The 27,277-nt window shown below is 33.5% G+C and overlaps 21 non-coding genes across 21 annotated transcripts; 10 read left to right on the top strand and 11 right to left on the bottom strand.

Annotated features, from left to right (window-relative positions):
- Positions 1–644: 644 nt before the first annotated feature.
- TRNAQ-UUG (transfer RNA glutamine (anticodon UUG)) lies at positions 645–716 on the bottom strand. Its single transcript has one exon. It is a non-coding gene; the product is annotated as a tRNA-Gln (tRNA).
- Positions 717–2,263: 1,547 nt separating this feature from the next.
- On the top strand, positions 2,264–2,335 carry TRNAQ-CUG (transfer RNA glutamine (anticodon CUG)). The gene has a single exon. It is a non-coding gene; the product is annotated as a tRNA-Gln (tRNA).
- Positions 2,336–3,159: 824 nt separating this feature from the next.
- On the bottom strand, positions 3,160–3,231 carry TRNAQ-UUG (transfer RNA glutamine (anticodon UUG)). Its single transcript has one exon. It is a non-coding gene; the product is annotated as a tRNA-Gln (tRNA).
- Positions 3,232–4,778: 1,547 nt separating this feature from the next.
- Positions 4,779–4,850, top strand: TRNAQ-CUG (transfer RNA glutamine (anticodon CUG)). The gene has a single exon. It is a non-coding gene; the product is annotated as a tRNA-Gln (tRNA).
- An 826-nt stretch (positions 4,851–5,676) lies between these two features.
- On the bottom strand, positions 5,677–5,748 carry TRNAQ-UUG (transfer RNA glutamine (anticodon UUG)). Its single transcript has one exon. It is a non-coding gene; the product is annotated as a tRNA-Gln (tRNA).
- A 1,547-nt stretch (positions 5,749–7,295) lies between these two features.
- On the top strand, positions 7,296–7,367 carry TRNAQ-CUG (transfer RNA glutamine (anticodon CUG)). The gene has a single exon. It is a non-coding gene; the product is annotated as a tRNA-Gln (tRNA).
- Positions 7,368–8,193: 826 nt separating this feature from the next.
- Positions 8,194–8,265, bottom strand: TRNAQ-UUG (transfer RNA glutamine (anticodon UUG)). The gene has a single exon. It is a non-coding gene; the product is annotated as a tRNA-Gln (tRNA).
- Positions 8,266–9,812: 1,547 nt separating this feature from the next.
- TRNAQ-CUG (transfer RNA glutamine (anticodon CUG)) lies at positions 9,813–9,884 on the top strand. The gene has a single exon. It is a non-coding gene; the product is annotated as a tRNA-Gln (tRNA).
- An 824-nt stretch (positions 9,885–10,708) lies between these two features.
- TRNAQ-UUG (transfer RNA glutamine (anticodon UUG)) lies at positions 10,709–10,780 on the bottom strand. Its single transcript has one exon. It is a non-coding gene; the product is annotated as a tRNA-Gln (tRNA).
- Positions 10,781–12,327: 1,547 nt separating this feature from the next.
- On the top strand, positions 12,328–12,399 carry TRNAQ-CUG (transfer RNA glutamine (anticodon CUG)). Its single transcript has one exon. It is a non-coding gene; the product is annotated as a tRNA-Gln (tRNA).
- Positions 12,400–13,225: 826 nt separating this feature from the next.
- Positions 13,226–13,297, bottom strand: TRNAQ-UUG (transfer RNA glutamine (anticodon UUG)). Its single transcript has one exon. It is a non-coding gene; the product is annotated as a tRNA-Gln (tRNA).
- Positions 13,298–14,844: 1,547 nt separating this feature from the next.
- Positions 14,845–14,916, top strand: TRNAQ-CUG (transfer RNA glutamine (anticodon CUG)). The gene has a single exon. It is a non-coding gene; the product is annotated as a tRNA-Gln (tRNA).
- An 824-nt stretch (positions 14,917–15,740) lies between these two features.
- TRNAQ-UUG (transfer RNA glutamine (anticodon UUG)) lies at positions 15,741–15,812 on the bottom strand. Its single transcript has one exon. It is a non-coding gene; the product is annotated as a tRNA-Gln (tRNA).
- A 1,547-nt stretch (positions 15,813–17,359) lies between these two features.
- Positions 17,360–17,431, top strand: TRNAQ-CUG (transfer RNA glutamine (anticodon CUG)). The gene has a single exon. It is a non-coding gene; the product is annotated as a tRNA-Gln (tRNA).
- An 826-nt stretch (positions 17,432–18,257) lies between these two features.
- On the bottom strand, positions 18,258–18,329 carry TRNAQ-UUG (transfer RNA glutamine (anticodon UUG)). Its single transcript has one exon. It is a non-coding gene; the product is annotated as a tRNA-Gln (tRNA).
- A 1,547-nt stretch (positions 18,330–19,876) lies between these two features.
- Positions 19,877–19,948, top strand: TRNAQ-CUG (transfer RNA glutamine (anticodon CUG)). Its single transcript has one exon. It is a non-coding gene; the product is annotated as a tRNA-Gln (tRNA).
- Positions 19,949–20,774: 826 nt separating this feature from the next.
- TRNAQ-UUG (transfer RNA glutamine (anticodon UUG)) lies at positions 20,775–20,846 on the bottom strand. The gene has a single exon. It is a non-coding gene; the product is annotated as a tRNA-Gln (tRNA).
- Positions 20,847–22,393: 1,547 nt separating this feature from the next.
- Positions 22,394–22,465, top strand: TRNAQ-CUG (transfer RNA glutamine (anticodon CUG)). Its single transcript has one exon. It is a non-coding gene; the product is annotated as a tRNA-Gln (tRNA).
- An 826-nt stretch (positions 22,466–23,291) lies between these two features.
- On the bottom strand, positions 23,292–23,363 carry TRNAQ-UUG (transfer RNA glutamine (anticodon UUG)). Its single transcript has one exon. It is a non-coding gene; the product is annotated as a tRNA-Gln (tRNA).
- Positions 23,364–24,910: 1,547 nt separating this feature from the next.
- TRNAQ-CUG (transfer RNA glutamine (anticodon CUG)) lies at positions 24,911–24,982 on the top strand. Its single transcript has one exon. It is a non-coding gene; the product is annotated as a tRNA-Gln (tRNA).
- Positions 24,983–25,808: 826 nt separating this feature from the next.
- On the bottom strand, positions 25,809–25,880 carry TRNAQ-UUG (transfer RNA glutamine (anticodon UUG)). The gene has a single exon. It is a non-coding gene; the product is annotated as a tRNA-Gln (tRNA).
- Between the last annotated feature and the right edge of the window lie 1,397 nt (positions 25,881–27,277).

Below are 27,277 nucleotides of genomic sequence, written 5' to 3'. Positions count from 1 at the left end.
CAGAAGCTGAAAACTAAAAACTGTTCTTTCCCATCCACAATTTGAGCAAGAGGTTCTTTTTCTTTCTCATCTGTATGATCAGTAATAAGATAGTTAATTTTGCTGATTTCTTATCTGACAACATTCTTGACTTACACAGTGCATTTAATTGTGCATTTCTTTGAAAGAGGAATTCAGATTAATACATCTGACATGTCTTTCGAAAGATTCTACTTCATGGTTATGGATTTACTTTAGAAAAACAGAGTGTAAATATCTGTGTGTCTGAATTTCAAGATTGTTATTTAAAAGTTCATCTCTTCTGCCCCCAAAATACACAATTTGATTCCTCAAGTTTTCTTTTAATGAAGGCTTTCCAATTAAAAAAGTTCCTTGTTCCCCTTATCAATACCAGTAATATTTAAACAAGTAATATCTTGCATCAGAACCTTGTGATGAGTTTGAGAAAACAGAGTCAGCTCACAAAATGTCTCATTATTTTGAGCCATTTAATTTCCATGTTTTCTAAAAGTTCTATAATTTGCTCACATCAAATAGACTTTTAAAATACAATCAATAAATTAATGTTTCACTCTACCCGTGTTAGATTTATGATATTTATGAATACACTTGACAGAAAAAGATTTGGTCATAAGTCATGAAAGTGGTCCCACCGAGGTTTGAACTCGGATCCTTGGATTCAAAGTCCAAAGTGCTAACCATTACACCATGGAACCTCCCATGTGACAGGGGAGCAAATTGCTGCAGCAATGTGGACATTTCACATTTTTTATTTTCTACAGTCAAAGACAAACAGAATTGTATTACTTTTCTATTCTGTTCAACTTTTGCCCATTGAACTATGTTAGGGAAGTATGTTGCACAAAGGACTCAAGTAACGCTATGACTCTGTTGAACAGTACTTTTTATGTGAGATAAGATTTTGCAATAAAAATTAAGATTTCCCTGTGAATGCAATCTCTTCTGTCAAAACGGAAAGCTCAACCTGGTACAGGTGGGTTGATGGTGTTATGCTTGTCAATCTGGACTCTGAAAACAGGGATCTAAGTACAAAGCTCAGTGGGACTTATCTAAACTTTACGATTTTGTTTCCATTCAGTTCTTAGAAGTATTAATTGGAAAAACATCTCTTTTACTTATAAACTTGTACGTATCAACTTATATGTATGTATCTCCCTATATATCGCTATATGTCTATGTATATTTATCGGAAAATATAAATATATACATTATAAAAATACATATAATTAATAGAGGTGAAAATAATGAACAGTTGTTGCCTCTCCGCATTTGAAACATGAGCGCCTTCTCCTTCCTCTTCTATATGTCCTGAAATTGAGATAGTCACTTTTTAATAAATTTTGATCTAACAACATAGTTGATTTGTACAAAGCATATCATACGATCTGTGAATAATTTTAAAAAAGAAAATTAGATCAGTACCTTTGAGGCCTCCAAGCAAAAGCTTATATTTCATGATTGCAGATCGACTGTTGAAAATCAGCATGAGAAATGTTTTATTTCACAACTTCCATACTAATATACAAAAAACATTTCTACTATCTGAATGATACCGTCATTGTGGTTCTCTAGGTTTGATTTAAGAAAACATCTCTTTCAAAATGTGCTATATTCGCCTTATCAATAGTGTGGAAATTTTCAAAAAGGAATGCTGGGAATCAGCCCTCTGAAATGCATGTGAGAAAAACAGGATAGGATTTTGTAATGTCACACTATTTTGTCTAGGAATGTGATGTAAAAGTATTATAAAGTTCGTATTTCTGTAACTTGTTCAAGCTGTTGGACATTTTGAAAGGAGTCAATATTTGTCTCTTTCAACCTACTGGTGTTGGATTGGAGCTATCAATAAACAAAGATGACAGAAATGGAAAAGGTCAAGAGTAGTAAAGAAGTACCTCAAAGAATTGGACTGGTACCTTTGCATGCAAAGTCCAAAGTGCCAACCATTGCTCTTTGGAGCCACCCATGTGAGAGACAGAGAAATGGATGTAGTAGTTTGGAAATGTAGAATGTTTTAATATTCTTCAGTCAAAGATGATCATTATTTTGTAAATTGCATGTCCTGATAAACGTTTGCACATTTAACACTGTTATGGAGAATGTAGCTGAAAAGAATCAAATCACATTATCGCTCTTTACACTATGAGCATTCAACTGAGATATCTTTTCATCAATGTAAGAAAAGCCCCCGCACTGATGCGCTCTCTTTTGTCTCAATGGAAAAAGCTCTCTTGTATGGCTGGGTTCCATGGTGTAATGGTTAGCACTCTGGACTCTGAATCCAGCGATCCGAGTTCAAATCTCGGTGGGACCTGCTTGAATTATGAGATTTAATATTTCACTAATTTCTTAGAATTTGGACTTGGAAAAACATAACGTCAAAGCTTTATACTGAAACTTATCAACGTATAAGTATGTATCTATGTATACATGGCTATATCCATCTAGATAGCGATAATACAATATAAAGAAATGAATTAATCATAAACATAAGTACAGAAGCTGAAAACTAAAAACTGTTCTTTCCCATCCACAATTTGAGCAAGAGGTTCTTTTTCTTTCTCATCTGTATGATCAGTAATAAGATAGTTAATTTTGCTGATTTCTTATCTGACAACATTCTTGACTTACACAGTGCATTTAATTGTGCATTTCTTTGAAAGAGGAATTCAGATTAATACATCTGACATGTCTTTTGAAAGATTCTACTTCATGGTTATGGATTTACTTTAGAAAAACAGTGTAAATATCTGTGTGTCTGAATTTCAAGATTGTTATTTAAAAGTTCATCTCTTCTGCCCCCAAAATACACAATTTGATTCCTCAAGTTTTCTTTTAATGAAGGCTTTCCAATTAAAAAAGTTCCTTGTTCCCCTTATCAATAACAGTAAGATTTAAACAAGTAATATCTTGCATCAGCCCCTTGTGATGAGTTTGAGAAAACAGAGTCAGCTCACAAAATGTCTCATTATTTTGAGCCATTTAATTTCCATGTTTTCTAAAAGTTCTATAATTTGCTCACATCAAATAGACTTTTAAAATACAATCAATAAATTAATGTTTCACTCTACCCGTGTTAGATTTATGATATTTATGAATACACTTGACAGAAAAAGATTTGGTCATAAGTCATGAAAGTGGTCCCACCGAGATTTGAACTCGGATCCTTGGATTCAAAGTCCAAAGTGCTAACCATTACACCATGGAACCTCCCATGTGACAGGGGAGCAAATTGCTGCAGCAATGTGGACATTTCACATTTTTCATTTTCTACAGTCAAAGACAAACAGAATTGTATTACTTTTCTATTCTGTTCAACTTTTGCCCATTGAACTATGTTAGGGAAGTATGTTGCACAAAGGACTCAAGTAACGCTATGACTCTGTTGAACAGTACTTTTTATGTGAGATAAGATTTTGCAATAAAAATTAAGATTTCCCTGTGAATGCAATCTCTTCTGTCAAAACGGAAAGCTCAACCTGGTACAGGTCGGTTGATGGTGTTATGCTTGTCAATCTGGACTCTGAAAACAGGGATCTAAGTACAAAGCTCAGTGGGACTTATCTAAACTTTACGATTTTGTTTCCATTCAGTTCTTAAAAGTATTAATTGGAAAAACATCTCATTTACTTATAAACTTGTACGTATCAACTTATATGTATGTATCTCCCTATATATCGCTATATGTCTATGTATATTTATCGGAAAATATAAATATATACATTATAAAAATACATATAATTAATAGAGGTGAAAATAATGAACAGTTGTTGCCTCTCTGCATTTGAAACATGAGCGCCTTCTCCTTCCTCTTCTATATGTCCTGAAATTGAGATAGTCACTTTTTAATCAATTTTGATCTAACAACATAGTTGATTTGTACAAAGCATATCATACGATCTGTGAATAATTTTAAAAAAGAAAATTAGATCAGTGCCTTTGAGGCCTCCAAGCAAAAGCTTATATTTCATGATTGCAGATCGACTGTTGAAAATCAGCATGAGAAATGTTTTATTTCACAACTTCCATACTAATATACAAAAAACATTTCTACTATCTGAATGATACCGTCATTGTGGTTCTCTAGGTTTGATTTAAGAAAACATCTCTTTCAAAATGTGCTATATTCGCCTTATCAATAGTGTGGAAATCTTCAAAAAGGAATGCTGGGAATCAGCCCTCTGAAATGCATTTGAGAAAAACAGGATAGGATTTTGTAATGTCACACTATTTTGTCTAGGAATGTGATGTAAAAGTATTATAAAGTTCGTATTTCTGTAACTTGTTCAAGCTGTTGGACATTTTGAAAGGAGTCAATATTTGTCTCTTTCAACCTACTGGTGTTGGATTGGAGCTATCAATAAACAAAGATGACAGAAATGGAAAAGGTCAAGAGTAGTAAAGAAGTACCTCAAAGAATTGGACTGGTACCTTTGCATGCAAAGTCCAAAGTGCCAACCATTGCTCTTTGGAGCCACCCATGTGAGAGACAGAGAAATGGATGTAGTAGTTTGGAAATGTAGAATGTTTTAATATTCTTCAGTCAAAGATGATCATTATTTTGTAAATTGCATGTCCTGATAAACGTTTGCACATTTAACACTGTTATGGAGAATGTAGCTGAAAAGAATCAAATCACATTATCGCTCTTTACACTATGAGCATTCAACTGAGATATCTTTTCATCAATGTAAGAAAAGCCCCCGCACTGATGCGCTCTCTTTTGTCTCAATGGAAAAAGCTCTCTTGTATGGCTGGGTTCCATGGTGTAATGGTTAGCACTCTGGACTCTGAATCCAGCGATCCGAGTTCAAATCTCGGTGGGACCTGCTTGAATTATGAGATTTAATATTTCACTAATTTCTTAGAATTTGGACTTGGAAAAACATAACGTCAAAGCTTTATACTGAAACTTATCAACGTATAAGTATGTATCTATGTATACATGGCTATATCCATCTAGATAGCGATAATACAATATAAAGAAATGAATTAATCATAAACATAAGTACAGAAGCTGAAAACTAAAAACTGTTCTTTCCCATCCACAATTTGAGCAAGAGGTTCTTTTTCTTTCTCATCTGTATGATCAGTAATAAGATAGTTAATTTTGCTGATTTCTTATCTGACAACATTCTTGACTTACACAGTGCATTTAATTGTGCATTTCTTTGAAAGAGGAATTCAGATTAATACATCTGACATGTCTTTCGAAAGATTCTACTTCATGGTTATGGATTTACTTTAGAAAAACAGAGTGTAAATATCTGTGTGTCTGAATTTCAAGATTGTTATTTAAAAGTTCATCTCTTCTGCCCCCAAAATACACAATTTGATTCCTCAAGTTTTCTTTTAATGAAGGCTTTCCAATTAAAAAAGTTCCTTGTTCCCCTTATCAATACCAGTAATATTTAAACAAGTAATATCTTGCATCAGAACCTTGTGATGAGTTTGAGAAAACAGAGTCAGCTCACAAAATGTCTCATTATTTTGAGCCATTTAATTTCCATGTTTTCTAAAAGTTCTATAATTTGCTCACATCAAATAGACTTTTAAAATACAATCAATAAATTAATGTTTCACTCTACCCGTGTTAGATTTATGATATTTATGAATACACTTGACAGAAAAAGATTTGGTCATAAGTCATGAAAGTGGTCCCACCGAGGTTTGAACTCGGATCCTTGGATTCAAAGTCCAAAGTGCTAACCATTACACCATGGAACCTCCCATGTGACAGGGGAGCAAATTGCTGCAGCAATGTGGACATTTCACATTTTTCATTTTCTACAGTCAAAGACAAACAGAATTGTATTACTTTTCTATTCTGTTCAACTTTTGCCCATTGAACTATGTTAGGGAAGTATGTTGCACAAAGGACTCAAGTAACGCTATGACTCTGTTGAACAGTACTTTTTATGTGAGATAAGATTTTGCAATAAAAATTAAGATTTCCCTGTGAATGCAATCTCTTCTGTCAAAACGGAAAGCTCAACCTGGTACAGGTCGGTTGATGGTGTTATGCTTGTCAATCTGGACTCTGAAAACAGGGATCTAAGTACAAAGCTCAGTGGGACTTATCTAAACTTTACGATTTTGTTTCCATTCAGTTCTTAAAAGTATTAATTGGAAAAACATCTCATTTACTTATAAACTTGTACGTATCAACTTATATGTATGTATCTCCCTATATATCGCTATATGTCTATGTATATTTATCGGAAAATATAAATATATACATTATAAAAATACATATAATTAATAGAGGTGAAAATAATGAACAGTTGTTGCCTCTCTGCATTTGAAACATGAGCGCCTTCTCCTTCCTCTTCTATATGTCCTGAAATTGAGATAGTCACTTTTTAATCAATTTTGATCTAACAACATAGTTGATTTGTACAAAGCATATCATACGATCTGTGAATAATTTTAAAAAAGAAAATTAGATCAGTGCCTTTGAGGCCTCCAAGCAAAAGCTTATATTTCATGATTGCAGATCGACTGTTGAAAATCAGCATGAGAAATGTTTTATTTCACAACTTCCATACTAATATACAAAAAACATTTCTACTATCTGAATGATACCGTCATTGTGGTTCTCTAGGTTTGATTTAAGAAAACATCTCTTTCAAAATGTGCTATATTCGCCTTATCAATAGTGTGGAAATCTTCAAAAAGGAATGCTGGGAATCAGCCCTCTGAAATGCATTTGAGAAAAACAGGATAGGATTTTGTAATGTCACACTATTTTGTCTAGGAATGTGATGTAAAAGTATTATAAAGTTCGTATTTCTGTAACTTGTTCAAGCTGTTGGACATTTTGAAAGGAGTCAATATTTGTCTCTTTCAACCTACTGGTGTTGGATTGGAGCTATCAATAAACAAAGATGACAGAAATGGAAAAGGTCAAGAGTAGTAAAGAAGTACCTCAAAGAATTGGACTGGTACCTTTGCATGCAAAGTCCAAAGTGCCAACCATTGCTCTTTGGAGCCACCCATGTGAGAGACAGAGAAATGGATGTAGTAGTTTGGAAATGTAGAATGTTTTAATATTCTTCAGTCAAAGATGATCATTATTTTGTAAATTGCATGTCCTGATAAACGTTTGCACATTTAACACTGTTATGGAGAATGTAGCTGAAAAGAATCAAATCACATTATCGCTCTTTACACTATGAGCATTCAACTGAGATATCTTTTCATCAATGTAAGAAAAGCCCCCGCACTGATGCGCTCTCTTTTGTCTCAATGGAAAAAGCTCTCTTGTATGGCTGGGTTCCATGGTGTAATGGTTAGCACTCTGGACTCTGAATCCAGCGATCCGAGTTCAAATCTCGGTGGGACCTGCTTGAATTATGAGATTTAATATTTCACTAATTTCTTAGAATTTGGACTTGGAAAAACATAACGTCAAAGCTTTATACTGAAACTTATCAACGTATAAGTATGTATCTATGTATACATGGCTATATCCATCTAGATAGCGATAATACAATATAAAGAAATGAATTAATCATAAACATAAGTACAGAAGCTGAAAACTAAAAACTGTTCTTTCCCATCCACAATTTGAGCAAGAGGTTCTTTTTCTTTCTCATCTGTATGATCAGTAATAAGATAGTTAATTTTGCTGATTTCTTATCTGACAACATTCTTGACTTACACAGTGCATTTAATTGTGCATTTCTTTGAAAGAGGAATTCAGATTAATACATCTGACATGTCTTTCGAAAGATTCTACTTCATGGTTATGGATTTACTTTAGAAAAACAGAGTGTAAATATCTGTGTGTCTGAATTTCAAGATTGTTATTTAAAAGTTCATCTCTTCTGCCCCCAAAATACACAATTTGATTCCTCAAGTTTTCTTTTAATGAAGGCTTTCCAATTAAAAAAGTTCCTTGTTCCCCTTATCAATACCAGTAATATTTAAACAAGTAATATCTTGCATCAGAACCTTGTGATGAGTTTGAGAAAACAGAGTCAGCTCACAAAATGTCTCATTATTTTGAGCCATTTAATTTCCATGTTTTCTAAAAGTTCTATAATTTGCTCACATCAAATAGACTTTTAAAATACAATCAATAAATTAATGTTTCACTCTACCCGTGTTAGATTTATGATATTTATGAATACACTTGACAGAAAAAGATTTGGTCATAAGTCATGAAAGTGGTCCCACCGAGGTTTGAACTCGGATCCTTGGATTCAAAGTCCAAAGTGCTAACCATTACACCATGGAACCTCCCATGTGACAGGGGAGCAAATTGCTGCAGCAATGTGGACATTTCACATTTTTTATTTTCTACAGTCAAAGACAAACAGAATTGTATTACTTTTCTATTCTGTTCAACTTTTGCCCATTGAACTATGTTAGGGAAGTATGTTGCACAAAGGACTCAAGTAACGCTATGACTCTGTTGAACAGTACTTTTTATGTGAGATAAGATTTTGCAATAAAAATTAAGATTTCCCTGTGAATGCAATCTCTTCTGTCAAAACGGAAAGCTCAACCTGGTACAGGTGGGTTGATGGTGTTATGCTTGTCAATCTGGACTCTGAAAACAGGGATCTAAGTACAAAGCTCAGTGGGACTTATCTAAACTTTACGATTTTGTTTCCATTCAGTTCTTAGAAGTATTAATTGGAAAAACATCTCATTTACTTATAAACTTGTACGTATCAACTTATATGTATGTATCTCCCTATATATCGCTATATGTCTATGTATATTTATCGGAAAATATAAATATATACATTATAAAAATACATATAATTAATAGAGGTGAAAATAATGAACAGTTGTTGCCTCTCCGCATTTGAAACATGAGCGCCTTCTCCTTCCTCTTCTATATGTCCTGAAATTGAGATAGTCACTTTTTAATAAATTTTGATCTAACAACATAGTTGATTTGTACAAAGCATATCATACGATCTGTGAATAATTTTAAAAAAGAAAATTAGATCAGTACCTTTGAGGCCTCCAAGCAAAAGCTTATATTTCATGATTGCAGATCGACTGTTGAAAATCAGCATGAGAAATGTTTTATTTCACAACTTCCATACTAATATACAAAAAACATTTCTACTATCTGAATGATACCGTCATTGTGGTTCTCTAGGTTTGATTTAAGAAAACATCTCTTTCAAAATGTGCTATATTCGCCTTATCAATAGTGTGGAAATTTTCAAAAAGGAATGCTGGGAATCAGCCCTCTGAAATGCATGTGAGAAAAACAGGATAGGATTTTGTAATGTCACACTATTTTGTCTAGGAATGTGATGTAAAAGTATTATAAAGTTCGTATTTCTGTAACTTGTTCAAGCTGTTGGACATTTTGAAAGGAGTCAATATTTGTCTCTTTCAACCTACTGGTGTTGGATTGGAGCTATCAATAAACAAAGATGACAGAAATGGAAAAGGTCAAGAGTAGTAAAGAAGTACCTCAAAGAATTGGACTGGTACCTTTGCATGCAAAGTCCAAAGTGCCAACCATTGCTCTTTGGAGCCACCCATGTGAGAGACAGAGAAATGGATGTAGTAGTTTGGAAATGTAGAATGTTTTAATATTCTTCAGTCAAAGATGATCATTATTTTGTAAATTGCATGTCCTGATAAACGTTTGCACATTTAACACTGTTATGGAGAATGTAGCTGAAAAGAATCAAATCACATTATCGCTCTTTACACTATGAGCATTCAACTGAGATATCTTTTCATCAATGTAAGAAAAGCCCCCGCACTGATGCGCTCTCTTTTGTCTCAATGGAAAAAGCCCTCATGTATGGCGGGGTTCCATGGTGTAATGGTTAGCACTCTGGACTCTGAATCCAGCGATCTGAGTTCAAATCTCGGTGGGACCTGCTTGAATTATGAGATTTAATATTTCACTAATTTCTTAGAATTTGGACTTGGAAAAACATAACGTCAAAGCTTTATACTGAAACTTATCAACGTATAAGTATGTATCTATGTATACATGGCTATATCCATCTAGATAGCGATAATACAATATAAAGAAATGAATTAATCATAACTATAAGTACAGAAGCTGAAAACTAAAAACTGTTCTTTCCCATCCACAATTTGAGCAAGAGGTTCTTTTTCTTTCTCATCTGTATGATCAGTAATAAGATAGTTAATTTTGCTGATTTCTTATCTGACAACATTCTTGACTTACACAGTGCATTTAATTGTGCATTTCTTTGAAAGAGGAATTCAGATTAATACATCTGACATGTCTTTTGAAAGATTCTACTTCATGGTTATGGATTTACTTTAGAAAAACAGTGTAAATATCTGTGTGTCTGAATTTCAAGATTGTTATTTAAAAGTTCATCTCTTCTGCCCCCAAAATACACAATTTGATTCCTCAAGTTTTCTTTTAATGAAGGCTTTCCAATTAAAAAAGTTCCTTGTTCCCCTTATCAATAACAGTAAGATTTAAACAAGTAATATCTTGCATCAGCCCCTTGTGATGAGTTTGAGAAAACAGAGTCAGCTCACAAAATGTCTCATTATTTTGAGCCATTTAATTTCCATGTTTTCTAAAAGTTCTATAATTTGCTCACATCAAATAGACTTTTAAAATACAATCAATAAATTAATGTTTCACTCTACCCGTGTTAGATTTATGATATTTATGAATACACTTGACAGAAAAAGATTTGGTCATAAGTCATGAAAGTGGTCCCACCGAGATTTGAACTCGGATCCTTGGATTCAAAGTCCAAAGTGCTAACCATTACACCATGGAACCTCCCATGTGACAGGGGAGCAAATTGCTGCAGCAATGTGGACATTTCACATTTTTCATTTTCTACAGTCAAAGACAAACAGAATTGTATTACTTTTCTATTCTGTTCAACTTTTGCCCATTGAACTATGTTAGGGAAGTATGTTGCACAAAGGACTCAAGTAACGCTATGACTCTGTTGAACAGTACTTTTTATGTGAGATAAGATTTTGCAATAAAAATTAAGATTTCCCTGTGAATGCAATCTCTTCTGTCAAAACGGAAAGCTCAACCTGGTACAGGTCGGTTGATGGTGTTATGCTTGTCAATCTGGACTCTGAAAACAGGGATCTAAGTACAAAGCTCAGTGGGACTTATCTAAACTTTACGATTTTGTTTCCATTCAGTTCTTAAAAGTATTAATTGGAAAAACATCTCATTTACTTATAAACTTGTACGTATCAACTTATATGTATGTATCTCCCTATATATCGCTATATGTCTATGTATATTTATCGGAAAATATAAATATATACATTATAAAAATACATATAATTAATAGAGGTGAAAATAATGAACAGTTGTTGCCTCTCTGCATTTGAAACATGAGCGCCTTCTCCTTCCTCTTCTATATGTCCTGAAATTGAGATAGTCACTTTTTAATCAATTTTGATCTAACAACATAGTTGATTTGTACAAAGCATATCATACGATCTGTGAATAATTTTAAAAAAGAAAATTAGATCAGTGCCTTTGAGGCCTCCAAGCAAAAGCTTATATTTCATGATTGCAGATCGACTGTTGAAAATCAGCATGAGAAATGTTTTATTTCACAACTTCCATACTAATATACAAAAAACATTTCTACTATCTGAATGATACCGTCATTGTGGTTCTCTAGGTTTGATTTAAGAAAACATCTCTTTCAAAATGTGCTATATTCGCCTTATCAATAGTGTGGAAATCTTCAAAAAGGAATGCTGGGAATCAGCCCTCTGAAATGCATTTGAGAAAAACAGGATAGGATTTTGTAATGTCACACTATTTTGTCTAGGAATGTGATGTAAAAGTATTATAAAGTTCGTATTTCTGTAACTTGTTCAAGCTGTTGGACATTTTGAAAGGAGTCAATATTTGTCTCTTTCAACCTACTGGTGTTGGATTGGAGCTATCAATAAACAAAGATGACAGAAATGGAAAAGGTCAAGAGTAGTAAAGAAGTACCTCAAAGAATTGGACTGGTACCTTTGCATGCAAAGTCCAAAGTGCCAACCATTGCTCTTTGGAGCCACCCATGTGAGAGACAGAGAAATGGATGTAGTAGTTTGGAAATGTAGAATGTTTTAATATTCTTCAGTCAAAGATGATCATTATTTTGTAAATTGCATGTCCTGATAAACGTTTGCACATTTAACACTGTTATGGAGAATGTAGCTGAAAAGAATCAAATCACATTATCGCTCTTTACACTATGAGCATTCAACTGAGATATCTTTTCATCAATGTAAGAAAAGCCCCCGCACTGATGCGCTCTCTTTTGTCTCAATGGAAAAAGCTCTCTTGTATGGCTGGGTTCCATGGTGTAATGGTTAGCACTCTGGACTCTGAATCCAGCGATCCGAGTTCAAATCTCGGTGGGACCTGCTTGAATTATGAGATTTAATATTTCACTAATTTCTTAGAATTTGGACTTGGAAAAACATAACGTCAAAGCTTTATACTGAAACTTATCAACGTATAAGTATGTATCTATGTATACATGGCTATATCCATCTAGATAGCGATAATACAATATAAAGAAATGAATTAATCATAAACATAAGTACAGAAGCTGAAAACTAAAAACTGTTCTTTCCCATCCACAATTTGAGCAAGAGGTTCTTTTTCTTTCTCATCTGTATGATCAGTAATAAGATAGTTAATTTTGCTGATTTCTTATCTGACAACATTCTTGACTTACACAGTGCATTTAATTGTGCATTTCTTTGAAAGAGGAATTCAGATTAATACATCTGACATGTCTTTCGAAAGATTCTACTTCATGGTTATGGATTTACTTTAGAAAAACAGAGTGTAAATATCTGTGTGTCTGAATTTCAAGATTGTTATTTAAAAGTTCATCTCTTCTGCCCCCAAAATACACAATTTGATTCCTCAAGTTTTCTTTTAATGAAGGCTTTCCAATTAAAAAAGTTCCTTGTTCCCCTTATCAATACCAGTAATATTTAAACAAGTAATATCTTGCATCAGAACCTTGTGATGAGTTTGAGAAAACAGAGTCAGCTCACAAAATGTCTCATTATTTTGAGCCATTTAATTTCCATGTTTTCTAAAAGTTCTATAATTTGCTCACATCAAATAGACTTTTAAAATACAATCAATAAATTAATGTTTCACTCTACCCGTGTTAGATTTATGATATTTATGAATACACTTGACAGAAAAAGATTTGGTCATAAGTCATGAAAGTGGTCCCACCGAGGTTTGAACTCGGATCCTTGGATTCAAAGTCCAAAGTGCTAACCATTACACCATGGAACCTCCCATGTGACAGGGGAGCAAATTGCTGCAGCAATGTGGACATTTCACATTTTTTATTTTCTACAGTCAAAGACAAACAGAATTGTATTACTTTTCTATTCTGTTCAACTTTTGCCCATTGAACTATGTTAGGGAAGTATGTTGCACAAAGGACTCAAGTAACGCTATGACTCTGTTGAACAGTACTTTTTATGTGAGATAAGATTTTGCAATAAAAATTAAGATTTCCCTGTGAATGCAATCTCTTCTGTCAAAACGGAAAGCTCAACCTGGTACAGGTGGGTTGATGGTGTTATGCTTGTCAATCTGGACTCTGAAAACAGGGATCTAAGTACAAAGCTCAGTGGGACTTATCTAAACTTTACGATTTTGTTTCCATTCAGTTCTTAGAAGTATTAATTGGAAAAACATCTCATTTACTTATAAACTTGTACGTATCAACTTATATGTATGTATCTCCCTATATATCGCTATATGTCTATGTATATTTATCGGAAAATATAAATATATACATTATAAAAATACATATAATTAATAGAGGTGAAAATAATGAACAGTTGTTGCCTCTCCGCATTTGAAACATGAGCGCCTTCTCCTTCCTCTTCTATATGTCCTGAAATTGAGATAGTCACTTTTTAATAAATTTTGATCTAACAACATAGTTGATTTGTACAAAGCATATCATACGATCTGTGAATAATTTTAAAAAAGAAAATTAGATCAGTACCTTTGAGGCCTCCAAGCAAAAGCTTATATTTCATGATTGCAGATCGACTGTTGAAAATCAGCATGAGAAATGTTTTATTTCACAACTTCCATACTAATATACAAAAAACATTTCTACTATCTGAATGATACCGTCATTGTGGTTCTCTAGGTTTGATTTAAGAAAACATCTCTTTCAAAATGTGCTATATTCGCCTTATCAATAGTGTGGAAATTTTCAAAAAGGAATGCTGGGAATCAGCCCTCTGAAATGCATGTGAGAAAAACAGGATAGGATTTTGTAATGTCACACTATTTTGTCTAGGAATGTGATGTAAAAGTATTATAAAGTTCGTATTTCTGTAACTTGTTCAAGCTGTTGGACATTTTGAAAGGAGTCAATATTTGTCTCTTTCAACCTACTGGTGTTGGATTGGAGCTATCAATAAACAAAGATGACAGAAATGGAAAAGGTCAAGAGTAGTAAAGAAGTACCTCAAAGAATTGGACTGGTACCTTTGCATGCAAAGTCCAAAGTGCCAACCATTGCTCTTTGGAGCCACCCATGTGAGAGACAGAGAAATGGATGTAGTAGTTTGGAAATGTAGAATGTTTTAATATTCTTCAGTCAAAGATGATCATTATTTTGTAAATTGCATGTCCTGATAAACGTTTGCACATTTAACACTGTTATGGAGAATGTAGCTGAAAAGAATCAAATCACATTATCGCTCTTTACACTATGAGCATTCAACTGAGATATCTTTTCATCAATGTAAGAAAAGCCCCCGCACTGATGCGCTCTCTTTTGTCTCAATGGAAAAAGCCCTCATGTATGGCGGGGTTCCATGGTGTAATGGTTAGCACTCTGGACTCTGAATCCAGCGATCTGAGTTCAAATCTCGGTGGGACCTGCTTGAATTATGAGATTTAATATTTCACTAATTTCTTAGAATTTGGACTTGGAAAAACATAACGTCAAAGCTTTATACTGAAACTTATCAACGTATAAGTATGTATCTATGTATACATGGCTATATCCATCTAGATAGCGATAATACAATATAAAGAAATGAATTAATCATAACTATAAGTACAGAAGCTGAAAACTAAAAACTGTTCTTTCCCATCCACAATTTGAGCAAGAGGTTCTTTTTCTTTCTCATCTGTATGATCAGTAATAAGATAGTTAATTTTGCTGATTTCTTATCTGACAACATTCTTGACTTACACAGTGCATTTAATTGTGCATTTCTTTGAAAGAGGAATTCAGATTAATACATCTGACATGTCTTTTGAAAGATTCTACTTCATGGTTATGGATTTACTTTAGAAAAACAGTGTAAATATCTGTGTGTCTGAATTTCAAGATTGTTATTTAAAAGTTCATCTCTTCTGCCCCCAAAATACACAATTTGATTCCTCAAGTTTTCTTTTAATGAAGGCTTTCCAATTAAAAAAGTTCCTTGTTCCCCTTATCAATAACAGTAAGATTTAAACAAGTAATATCTTGCATCAGCCCCTTGTGATGAGTTTGAGAAAACAGAGTCAGCTCACAAAATGTCTCATTATTTTGAGCCATTTAATTTCCATGTTTTCTAAAAGTTCTATAATTTGCTCACATCAAATAGACTTTTAAAATACAATCAATAAATTAATGTTTCACTCTACCCGTGTTAGATTTATGATATTTATGAATACACTTGACAGAAAAAGATTTGGTCATAAGTCATGAAAGTGGTCCCACCGAGATTTGAACTCGGATCCTTGGATTCAAAGTCCAAAGTGCTAACCATTACACCATGGAACCTCCCATGTGACAGGGGAGCAAATTGCTGCAGCAATGTGGACATTTCACATTTTTCATTTTCTACAGTCAAAGACAAACAGAATTGTATTACTTTTCTATTCTGTTCAACTTTTGCCCATTGAACTATGTTAGGGAAGTATGTTGCACAAAGGACTCAAGTAACGCTATGACTCTGTTGAACAGTACTTTTTATGTGAGATAAGATTTTGCAATAAAAATTAAGATTTCCCTGTGAATGCAATCTCTTCTGTCAAAACGGAAAGCTCAACCTGGTACAGGTCGGTTGATGGTGTTATGCTTGTCAATCTGGACTCTGAAAACAGGGATCTAAGTACAAAGCTCAGTGGGACTTATCTAAACTTTACGATTTTGTTTCCATTCAGTTCTTAAAAGTATTAATTGGAAAAACATCTCATTTACTTATAAACTTGTACGTATCAACTTATATGTATGTATCTCCCTATATATCGCTATATGTCTATGTATATTTATCGGAAAATATAAATATATACATTATAAAAATACATATAATTAATAGAGGTGAAAATAATGAACAGTTGTTGCCTCTCTGCATTTGAAACATGAGCGCCTTCTCCTTCCTCTTCTATATGTCCTGAAATTGAGATAGTCACTTTTTAATCAATTTTGATCTAACAACATAGTTGATTTGTACAAAGCATATCATACGATCTGTGAATAATTTTAAAAAAGAAAATTAGATCAGTGCCTTTGAGGCCTCCAAGCAAAAGCTTATATTTCATGATTGCAGATCGACTGTTGAAAATCAGCATGAGAAATGTTTTATTTCACAACTTCCATACTAATATACAAAAAACATTTCTACTATCTGAATGATACCGTCATTGTGGTTCTCTAGGTTTGATTTAAGAAAACATCTCTTTCAAAATGTGCTATATTCGCCTTATCAATAGTGTGGAAATCTTCAAAAAGGAATGCTGGGAATCAGCCCTCTGAAATGCATTTGAGAAAAACAGGATAGGATTTTGTAATGTCACACTATTTTGTCTAGGAATGTGATGTAAAAGTATTATAAAGTTCGTATTTCTGTAACTTGTTCAAGCTGTTGGACATTTTGAAAGGAGTCAATATTTGTCTCTTTCAACCTACTGGTGTTGGATTGGAGCTATCAATAAACAAAGATGACAGAAATGGAAAAGGTCAAGAGTAGTAAAGAAGTACCTCAAAGAATTGGACTGGTACCTTTGCATGCAAAGTCCAAAGTGCCAACCATTGCTCTTTGGAGCCACCCATGTGAGAGACAGAGAAATGGATGTAGTAGTTTGGAAATGTAGAATGTTTTAATATTCTTCAGTCAAAGATGATCATTATTTTGTAAATTGCATGTCCTGATAAACGTTTGCACATTTAACACTGTTATGGAGAATGTAGCTGAAAAGAATCAAATCACATTATCGCTCTTTACACTATGAGCATTCAACTGAGATATCTTTTCATCAATGTAAGAAAAGCCCCCGCACTGATGTGCTCTCTTTTGTCTCAATGGAAAAAGCTCTCTTGTATGGCTGGGTTCCATGGTGTAATGGTTAGCACTCTGGACTCTGAATCCAGCGATCCGAGTTCAAATCTCGGTGGGACCTGCTTGAATTATGAGATTTAATATTTCACTAATTTCTTAGAATTTGGACTTGGAAAAACATAACGTCAAAGCTTTATACTGAAACTTATCAACGTATAAGTATGTATCTATGTATACATGGTTATATCCATCTAGATAGCGATAATACAATATAAAGAAATTAATTAATCATAAACATAAGTACAGAAGCTGAAAACTAAAAACTGTTCTTTCCAATCCACAATTTGAGCAAGAGGTTCTTTTTCTTTCTCATCTGTATGATCAGTAATAAGATAGTTAATTTTGCTGATTTCTTATCTGACAACATTCTTGACTTACACAGTGCATTTAATTGTGCATTTCTTTGAAAGAGAAATTCAGATTAATACATCTGACATGTCTTTCGAAAGATTCTACTTCATGGTTATGGATTTACTTTAGAAAAACAGAGTGTAAATATCTGTGTGTCTGAATTTCAAGATTGTTATTTAAAAGTTCATCTCTTCTGCCCCCAAAATACACAATTTGATTCCTCAAGTTTTCTTTTAATGAAGGCTTTCCAATTAAAAAAGTTCCTTGTTCCCCTTATCAATAACAGTAAGATTTAAACAAGTAATATCTTGCATCAGCCCCTTGTGATGAGTTTGAGAAAACAGAGTCAGCTCACAAAATGTCTCATTATTTTGAGCCATTTAATTTCCATGTTTTCTAAAAGTTCTATAATTTGCTCACATCAAATAGACTTTTAAAATACAATCAATAAATTAATGTTTCACTCTACCCGTGTTAGATTTATGATATTTATGAATACACTTGACAGAAAAAGATTTGGTCATAAGTCATGAAAGTGGTCCCACCGAGATTTGAACTCGGATCCTTGGATTCAAAGTCCAAAGTGCTAACCATTACACCATGGAACCTCCCATGTGACAGGGGAGCAAATTGCTGCAGCAATGTGGACATTTCACATTTTTTATTTTCTACAGTCAAAGACAAACAGAATTGTATTACTTTTCTATTCTGTTCAACTTTTGCCCATTGAACTATGTTAGGGAAGTATGTTGCACAAAGGACTCAAGTAACGCTATGACTCTGTTGAACAGTACTTTTTATGTGAGATAAGATTTTGCAATAAAAATTAAGATTTCCCTGTGAATGCAATCTCTTCTGTCAAAACGGAAAGCTCAACCTGGTACAGGTGGGTTGATGGTGTTATGCTTGTCAATCTGGACTCTGAAAACAGGGATCTAAGTACAAAGCTCAGTGGGACTTATCTAAACTTTACGATTTTGTTTCCATTCAGTTCTTAGAAGTATTAATTGGAAAAACATCTCATTTACTTATAAACTTGTACGTATCAACTTATATGTATGTATCTCCCTATATATCGCTATATGTCTATGTATATTTATCGGAAAATATAAATATATACATTATAAAAATACATATAATTAATAGAGGTGAAAATAATGAACAGTTGTTGCCTCTCCGCATTTGAAACATGAGCGCCTTCTCCTTCCTCGTCTATATGTCCTGAAATTGAGATAGTCACTTTTTAATCAATTTTGATCTAACAACATAGTTGATTTGTACAAAGCATATCATACGATCTGTGAATAATTTTAAAAAAGAAAATTAGATCAGTACCTTTGAGGCCTCCAAGCAAAAGCTTATATTTCATGATTGCAGATCGACTGTTGAAAATCAGCATGAGAAATGTTTTATTTCACAACTTCCATACTAATATACAAAAAACATTTCTACTATCTGAATGATACCGTCATTGTGGTTCTCTAGGTTTGATTTAAGAAAACATCTCTTTCAAAATGTGCTATATTCGCCTTATCAATAGTGTGGAAATCTTCAAAAAGGAATGCTGGGAATCAGCCCTCTGAAATGCATGTGAGAAAAACAGGATAGGATTTTGTAATGTCACACTACTTTGTCTAGGAATGTGATGTAAAAGTATTATAAAGTTCGTATTTCTGTAACTTGTTCAAGCTGTTGGACATTTTGAAAGGAGTCAATATTTGTCTCTTTCAACCTACTGGTGTTGGATTAGAGCTATCAATAAACAAAGATGACAGAAATGGAAAAGGTCAAGAGTAGTAAAGAAGTACCTCAAAGAATTGGACTGGTACCTTTGCATGCAAAGTCCAAAGTGCCAACCATTGCTCTTTGGAGCCACCCATGTGAGAGACAGAGAAATGGATGTAGTAGTTTGGAAATGTAGAATGTTTTAATATTCTTCAGTCAAAGATGATCATTATTTTGTAAATTGCATGCCCTGATAAACGTTTGCACATTTAACACTGTTATGAAGAATGTAGCTGAAAAGAATCAAATCACATTATCGCTCTTTACACTATGAGCATTCAACTGAGATATCTTTTCATCAATGTAAGAAAAGCCCCCGCACTGATGCGCTCTCTTTTGTCTCAATGGAAAAAGCCCTCATGTATGGCGGGGTTCCATGGTGTAATGGTTAGCACTCTGGACTCTGAATCCAGCGATCCGAGTTCAAATCTCGGTGGGACCTGCTTGAATTATGAGATTTAATATTTCACTAATTTCTTAGAATTTGGACTTGGAAAAACATAACGTCAAAGCTTTATACTGAAACTTATCAACGTATAAGTATGTATCTATGTATACATGGCTATATCCATCTAGATAGCGATAATACAATATAAAGAAATGAATTAATCATAAACATAAGTACAGAAGCTGAAAACTAAAAACTGTTCTTTCCCATCCACAATTTGAGCAAGAGGTTCTTTTTCTTTCTCATCTGTATGATCAGTAATAAGATAGTTAATTTTGCTGATTTCTTATCTGACAACATTCTTGACTTACACAGTGCATTTAATTGTGCATTTCTTTGAAAGAGGAATTCAGATTAATACATCTGACATGTCTTTCGAAAGATTCTACTTCATGGTTATGGATTTACTTTAGAAAAACAGAGTGTAAATATCTGTGTGTCTGAATTTCAAGATTGTTATTTAAAAGTTCATCTCTTCTGCCCCCAAAATACACAATTTGATTCCTCAAGTTTTCTTTTAATGAAGGCTTTCCAATTAAAAAAGTTCCTTGTTCCCCTTATCAATAACAGTAAGATTTAAACAAGTAATATCTTGCATCAGCCCCTTGTGATGAGTTTGAGAAAACAGAGTTAGCTCACAAAATGTCTCATTATTTTGAGCCATTTAATTTCCATGTTTTCTAAAAGTTCTATAATTTGCTCACATCAAATAGACTTTTAAAATACAATCAATAAATTAATGTTTCACTCTACCCGTGTTAGATTTATGATATTTATGAATACACTTGAGAGAAAAAGATTTGGTCATAAGTCATGAAAGTGGTCCCACCGAGATTTGAACTCAGATCCTTGGATTCAAAGTCCAAAGTGCTAACCATTACACCATGGAACCTCCCATGTGACAGTGGAGCAAATTGCTGCAGCAATGTGGACATTTCACATTTTTTATTTTCTACAGTCAAAGACAAACAGAATTGTATTACTTTTCTATTCTGTTCAACTTTTGCCCATTGAACTATGTTAGGGAAGTATGTTGCACAAAGGACTCAAGTAACGCTATGACTCTGTTGAACAGTACTTTTTATGTGAGATAAGATTTTGCAATAAAAATTAAGATTTCCCTGTGAATGCAATCTCTTCTGTCAAAACGGAAAGCTCAACCTGGTACAGGTGGGTTGATGGTGTTATGCTTGTCAATCTGGACTCTGAAAACAGGGATCTAAGTACAAAGCTCAGTGGGACTTATCTAAACTTTACGATTTTGTTTCCATTCAGTTCTTAGAAGTATTAATTGGAAAAACATCTCATTTACTTATAAACTTGTACGTATCAACTTATATATATGTATCTCCCTATATATCGCTATATGTCTATGTATATTTATCGGAAAATATAAATATATACATTATAAAAATACATATAATTAATAGAGGTGAAAATAATGAACAGTTGTTGCCTCTCTGCATTTGAAACATGAGCGCCTTCTCCTTCCTCTTCTATATGTCCTGAAATTGAGATAGTCACTTTTTAATCAATTTTGATCTAACAACATAGTTGATTTGTACAAAGCATATCATACGATCTGTGAATAATTTTAAAAAAGAAAATTAGATCAGTGCCTTTGAGGCCTCCAAGCAAAAGCTTATATTTCATGATTGCAGATCGACTGTTGAAAATCAGCATGAGAAATGTTTTATTTCACAACTTCCATACTAATATACAAAAAACATTTCTACTATCTGAATGATACCGTCATTGTGGTTCTCTAGGTTTGATTTAAGAAAACATCTCTTTCAAAATGTGCTATATTCGCCTTATCAATAGTATGGAAATCTTCAAAAAGGAATGCTGGGAATCAGCCCTCTGAAATGCATTTGAGAAAAACAGGATAGGATTTTGTAATGTCACACTATTTTGTCTAGGAATGTGATGTAAAAGTATTATAAAGTTCGTATTTCTGTAACTTGTTCAAGCTGTTGGACATTTTGAAAGGAGTCAATATTTGTCTCTTTCAACCTACTGGTGTTGGATTGGAGCTATCAATAAACAAAGATGACAGAAATGGAAAAGGTCAAGAGTAGTAAAGAAGTACCTCAAAGAATTGGACTGGTACCTTTGCATGCAAAGTCCAAAGTGCCAACCATTGCTCTTTGGAGCCACCCATGTGAGAGACAGAGAAATGGATGTAGTAGTTTGGAAATGTAGAATGTTTTAATATTCTTCAGTCAAAGATGATCATTATTTTGTAAATTGCATGTCCTGATAAACGTTTGCACATTTAACACTGTTATGGAGAATGTAGCTGAAAAGAATCAAATCACATTATCGCTCTTTACACTATGAGCATTCAACTGAGATATCTTTTCATCAATGTAAGAAAAGCCCCCGCACTGATGCGCTCTCTTTTGTCTCAATGGAAAAAGCTCTCGTGTATGGCTGGGTTCCATGGTGTAATGGTTAGCACTCTGGACTCTGAATCCAGCGATCCGAGTTCAAATCTCGGTGGGACCTGCTTGAATTATGAGATTTAATATTTCACTAATTTCTTAGAATTTGGACTTGGAAAAACATAACGTCAAAGCTTTATACTGAAACTTATCAACGTATAAGTATGTATCTATGTATACATGGCTATATCCATCTAGATAGCGATAATACAATATAAAGAAATGAATTAATCATAAACATAAGTACAGAAGCTGAAAACTAAAAACTGTTCTTTCCCATCCACAATTTGAGCAAGAGGTTCTTTTTCTTTCTCATCTGTATGATCAGTAATAAGATAGTTAATTTTGCTGATTTCTTATCTGACAACATTCTTGACTTACACAGTGCATTTAATTGTGCATTTCTTTGAAAGAGGAATTCAGATTAATACATCTGACATGTCTTTCGAAAGATTCTACTTCATGGTTATGGATTTACTTTAGAAAAACAGAGTGTAAATATCTGTGTGTCTGAATTTCAAGATTGTTATTTAAAAGTTCATCTCTTCTGCCCCCAAAATACACAATTTGATTCCTCAAGTTTTCTTTTAATGAAGGCTTTCCAATTAAAAAAGTTCCTTGTTCCCCTTATCAATAACAGTAAGATTTAAACAAGTAATATCTTGCATCAGCCCCTTGTGATGAGTTTGAGAAAACAGAGTTAGCTCACAAAATGTCTCATTATTTTGAGCCATTTAATTTCCATGTTTTCTAAAAGTTCTATAATTTGCTCACATCAAATAGACTTTTAAAATACAATCAATAAATTAATGTTTCACTCTACCCGTGTTAGATTTATGATATTTATGAATACACTTGAGAGAAAAAGATTTGGTCATAAGTCATGAAAGTGGTCCCACCGAGATTTGAACTCGGATCCTTGGATTCAAAGTCCAAAGTGCTAACCATTACACCATGGAACCTCCCATGTGACAGTGGAGCAAATTGCTGCAGCAATGTGGACATTTCACATTTTTTATTTTCTACAGTCAAAGACAAACAGAATTGTATTACTTTTCTATTCTGTTCAACTTTTGCCCATTGAACTATGTTAGGGAAGTATGTTGCACAAAGGACTCAAGTAACGCTATGACTCTGTTGAACAGTACTTTTTATGTGAGATAAGATTTTGCAATAAAAATTAAGATTTCCCTGTGAATGCAATCTCTTCTGTCAAAACGGAAAGCTCAACCTGGTACAGGTGGGTTGATGGTGTTATGCTTGTCAATCTGGACTCTGAAAACAGGGATCTAAGTACAAAGCTCAGTGGGACTTATCTAAACTTTACGATTTTGTTTCCATTCAGTTCTTAGAAGTATTAATTGGAAAAACATCTCATTTACTTATAAACTTGTACGTATCAACTTATATATATGTATCTCCCTATATATCGCTATATGTCTATGTATATTTATCGGAAAATATAAATATATACATTATAAAAATACATATAATTAATAGAGGTGAAAATAATGAACAGTTGTTGCCTCTCTGCATTTGAAACATGAGCACCTTCTCCTTCCTCTTCTATATGTCCTGAAATTGAGATAGTCACTTTTTAATCAATTTTGATCTAACAACATAGTTGATTTGTACAAAGCATATCATACGATCTGTGAATAATTTTAAAAAAGAAAATTAGATCAGTGCCTTTGAGGCCTCCAAGCAAAAGCTTATATTTCATGATTGCAGATCGACTGTTGAAAATCAGCATGAGAAATGTTTTATTTCACAACTTCCATACTAATATACAAAAAACATTTCTACTATCTGAATGATACCGTCATTGTGGTTCTCTAGGTTTGATTTAAGAAAACATCTCTTTCAAAATGTGCTATATTCGCCTTATCAATAGTATGGAAATCTTCAAAAAGGAATGCTGGGAATCAGCCCTCTGAAATGCATTTGAGAAAAACAGGATAGGATTTTGTAATGTCACACTATTTTGTCTAGGAATGTGATGTAAAAGTATTATAAAGTTCGTATTTCTGTAACTTGTTCAAGCTGTTGGACATTTTGAAAGGAGTCAATATTTGTCTCTTTCAACCTACTGGTGTTGGATTGGAGCTATCAATAAACAAAGATGACAGAAATGGAAAAGGTCAAGAGTAGTAAAGAAGTACCTCAAAGAATTGGACTGGTACCTTTGCATGCAAAGTCCAAAGTGCCAACCATTGCTCTTTGGAGCCACCCATGTGAGAGACAGAGAAATGGATGTAGTAGTTTGGAAATGTAGAATGTTTTAATATTCTTCAGTCAAAGATGATCATTATTTTGTAAATTGCATGTCCTGATAAACGTTTGCACATTTAACACTGTTATGGAGAATGTAGCTGAAAAGAATCAAATCACATTATCGCTCTTTACACTATGAGCATTCAACTGAGATATCTTTTCATCAATGTAAGAAAAGCCCCCGCACTGATGCGCTCTCTTTTGTCTCAATGGAAAAAGCTCTCGTGTATGGCTGGGTTCCATGGTGTAATGGTTAGCACTCTGGACTCTGAATCCAGCGATCCGAGTTCAAATCTCGGTGGGACCTGCTTGAATTATGAGATTTAATATTTCACTAATTTCTTAGAATGTGGACTTGGAAAAACATAACGTCAAAGCTTTATACTGAAACTTATCAACGTATAAGTATGTATCTATGTATACATGGTTATATCCATCTAGATAGCGATAATACAATATAAAGAAATTAATTAATCATAAACATAAGTACAGAAGCTGAAAACTAAAAACTGTTCTTTCCAATCCACAATTTGAGCAAGAGGTTCTTTTTCTTTCTCATCTGTATGATCAGTAATAAGATAGTTAATTTTGCTGATTTCTTATCTGACAACATTCTTGACTTACACAGTGCATTTAATTGTGCATTTCTTTGAAAGAGAAATTCAGATTAATACATCTGACATGTCTTTCGAAAGATTCTACTTCATGGTTATGGATTTACTTTAGAAAAACAGAGTGTAAATATCTGTGTGTCTGAATTTCAAGATTGTTATTTAAAAGTTCATCTCTTCTGCCCCCAAAATACACAATTTGATTCCTCAAGTTTTCTTTTAATGAAGGCTTTCCAATTAAAAAAGTTCCTTGTTCCCCTTATCAATAACAGTAAGATTTAAACAAGTCATATCTTGCATCAGCCCCTTGTGATGAGTTTGAGAAAACAGAGTCAGCTCACAAAATGTCTCATTATTTTGAGCCATTTAATTTCCATGTTTTCTAAAAGTTCTATAATTTGCTCACATCAAATAGACTTTTAAAATACAATCAATAAATTAATGTTTCACTCTACCCGTGTTAGATTTATGATATTTATGAATACACTTGACAGAAAAAGATTTGGTCATAAGTCATGAAAGTGGTCCCACCGAGATTTGAACTCGGATCCTTGGATTCAAAGTCCAAAGTGCTAACCATTACACCATGGAACCTCCCATGTGACAGGGGAGCAAATTGCTGCAGCAATGTGGACATTTCACATTTTTTATTTTCTACAGTCAAAGACAAACAGAATTGTATTACTTTTCTATTCTGTTCAACTTTTGCCCATTGAACTATGTTAGGGAAGTATGTTGCACAAAGGACTCAAGTAACGCTATGACTCTGTTGAACAGTACTTTTTATGTGAGATAAGATTTTGCAATAAAAATTAAGATTTCCCTGTGAATGCAATCTCTTCTGTCAAAACGGAAAGCTCAACCTGGTACAGGTGGGTTGATGGTGTTATGCTTGTCAATCTGGACTCTGAAAACAGGGATCTAAGTACAAAGCTCAGTGGGACTTATCTAAACTTTACGATTTTGTTTCCATTCAGTTCTTAGAAGTATTAATTGGAAAAACATCTCATTTACTTATAAACTTGTACGTATCAACTTATATGTATGTATCTCCCTATATATCGCTATATGTCTATGTATATTTATCGGAAAATATAAATATATACATTATAAAAATACATATAATTAATAGAGGTGAAAATAATGAACAGTTGTTGCCTCTCCGCATTTGAAACATGAGCGCCTTCTCCTTCCTCGTCTATATGTCCTGAAATTGAGATAGTCACTTTTTAATCAATTTTGATCTAACAACATAGTTGATTTGTACAAAGCATATCATACGATCTGTGAATAATTTTAAAAAAGAAAATTAGATCAGTACCTTTGAGGCCTCCAAGCAAAAGCTTATATTTCATGATTGCAGATCGACTGTTGAAAATCAGCATGAGAAATGTTTTATTTCACAACTTCCATACTAATATACAAAAAACATTTCTACTATCTGAATGATACCGTCATTGTGGTTCTCTAGGTTTGATTTAAGAAAACATCTCTTTCAAAATGTGCTATATTCGCCTTATCAATAGTGTGGAAATCTTCAAAAAGGAATGCTGGGAATCAGCCCTCTGAAATGCATGTGAGAAAAACAGGATAGGATTTTGTAATGTCACACTACTTTGTCTAGGAATGTGATGTAAAAGTATTATAAAGTTCGTATTTCTGTAACTTGTTCAAGCTGTTGGACATTTTGAAAGGAGTCAATATTTGTCTCTTTCAACCTACTGGTGTTGGATTAGAGCTATCAATAAACAAAGATGACAGAAATGGAAAAGGTCAAGAGTAGTAAAGAAGTACCTCAAAGAATTGGACTGGTACCTTTGCATGCAAAGTCCAAAGTGCCAACCATTGCTCTTTGGAGCCACCCATGTGAGAGACAGAGAAATGGATGTAGTAGTTTGGAAATGTAGAATGTTTTAATATTCTTCAGTCAAAGATGATCATTATTTTGTAAATTGCATGTCCTGATAAACGTTTGCACATTTAACACTGTT

This window comes from Lissotriton vulgaris, unplaced genomic scaffold (genome assembly GCF_964263255.1).
Source record: "Lissotriton vulgaris unplaced genomic scaffold, aLisVul1.2 SCAFFOLD_714, whole genome shotgun sequence".
Taxonomy (NCBI): Eukaryota; Metazoa; Chordata; class Amphibia; order Caudata; family Salamandridae; genus Lissotriton; species Lissotriton vulgaris.
Note: the sequence above shows the minus strand (reverse complement) of the source record. Positions and strands in the feature narration are given on the sequence as shown.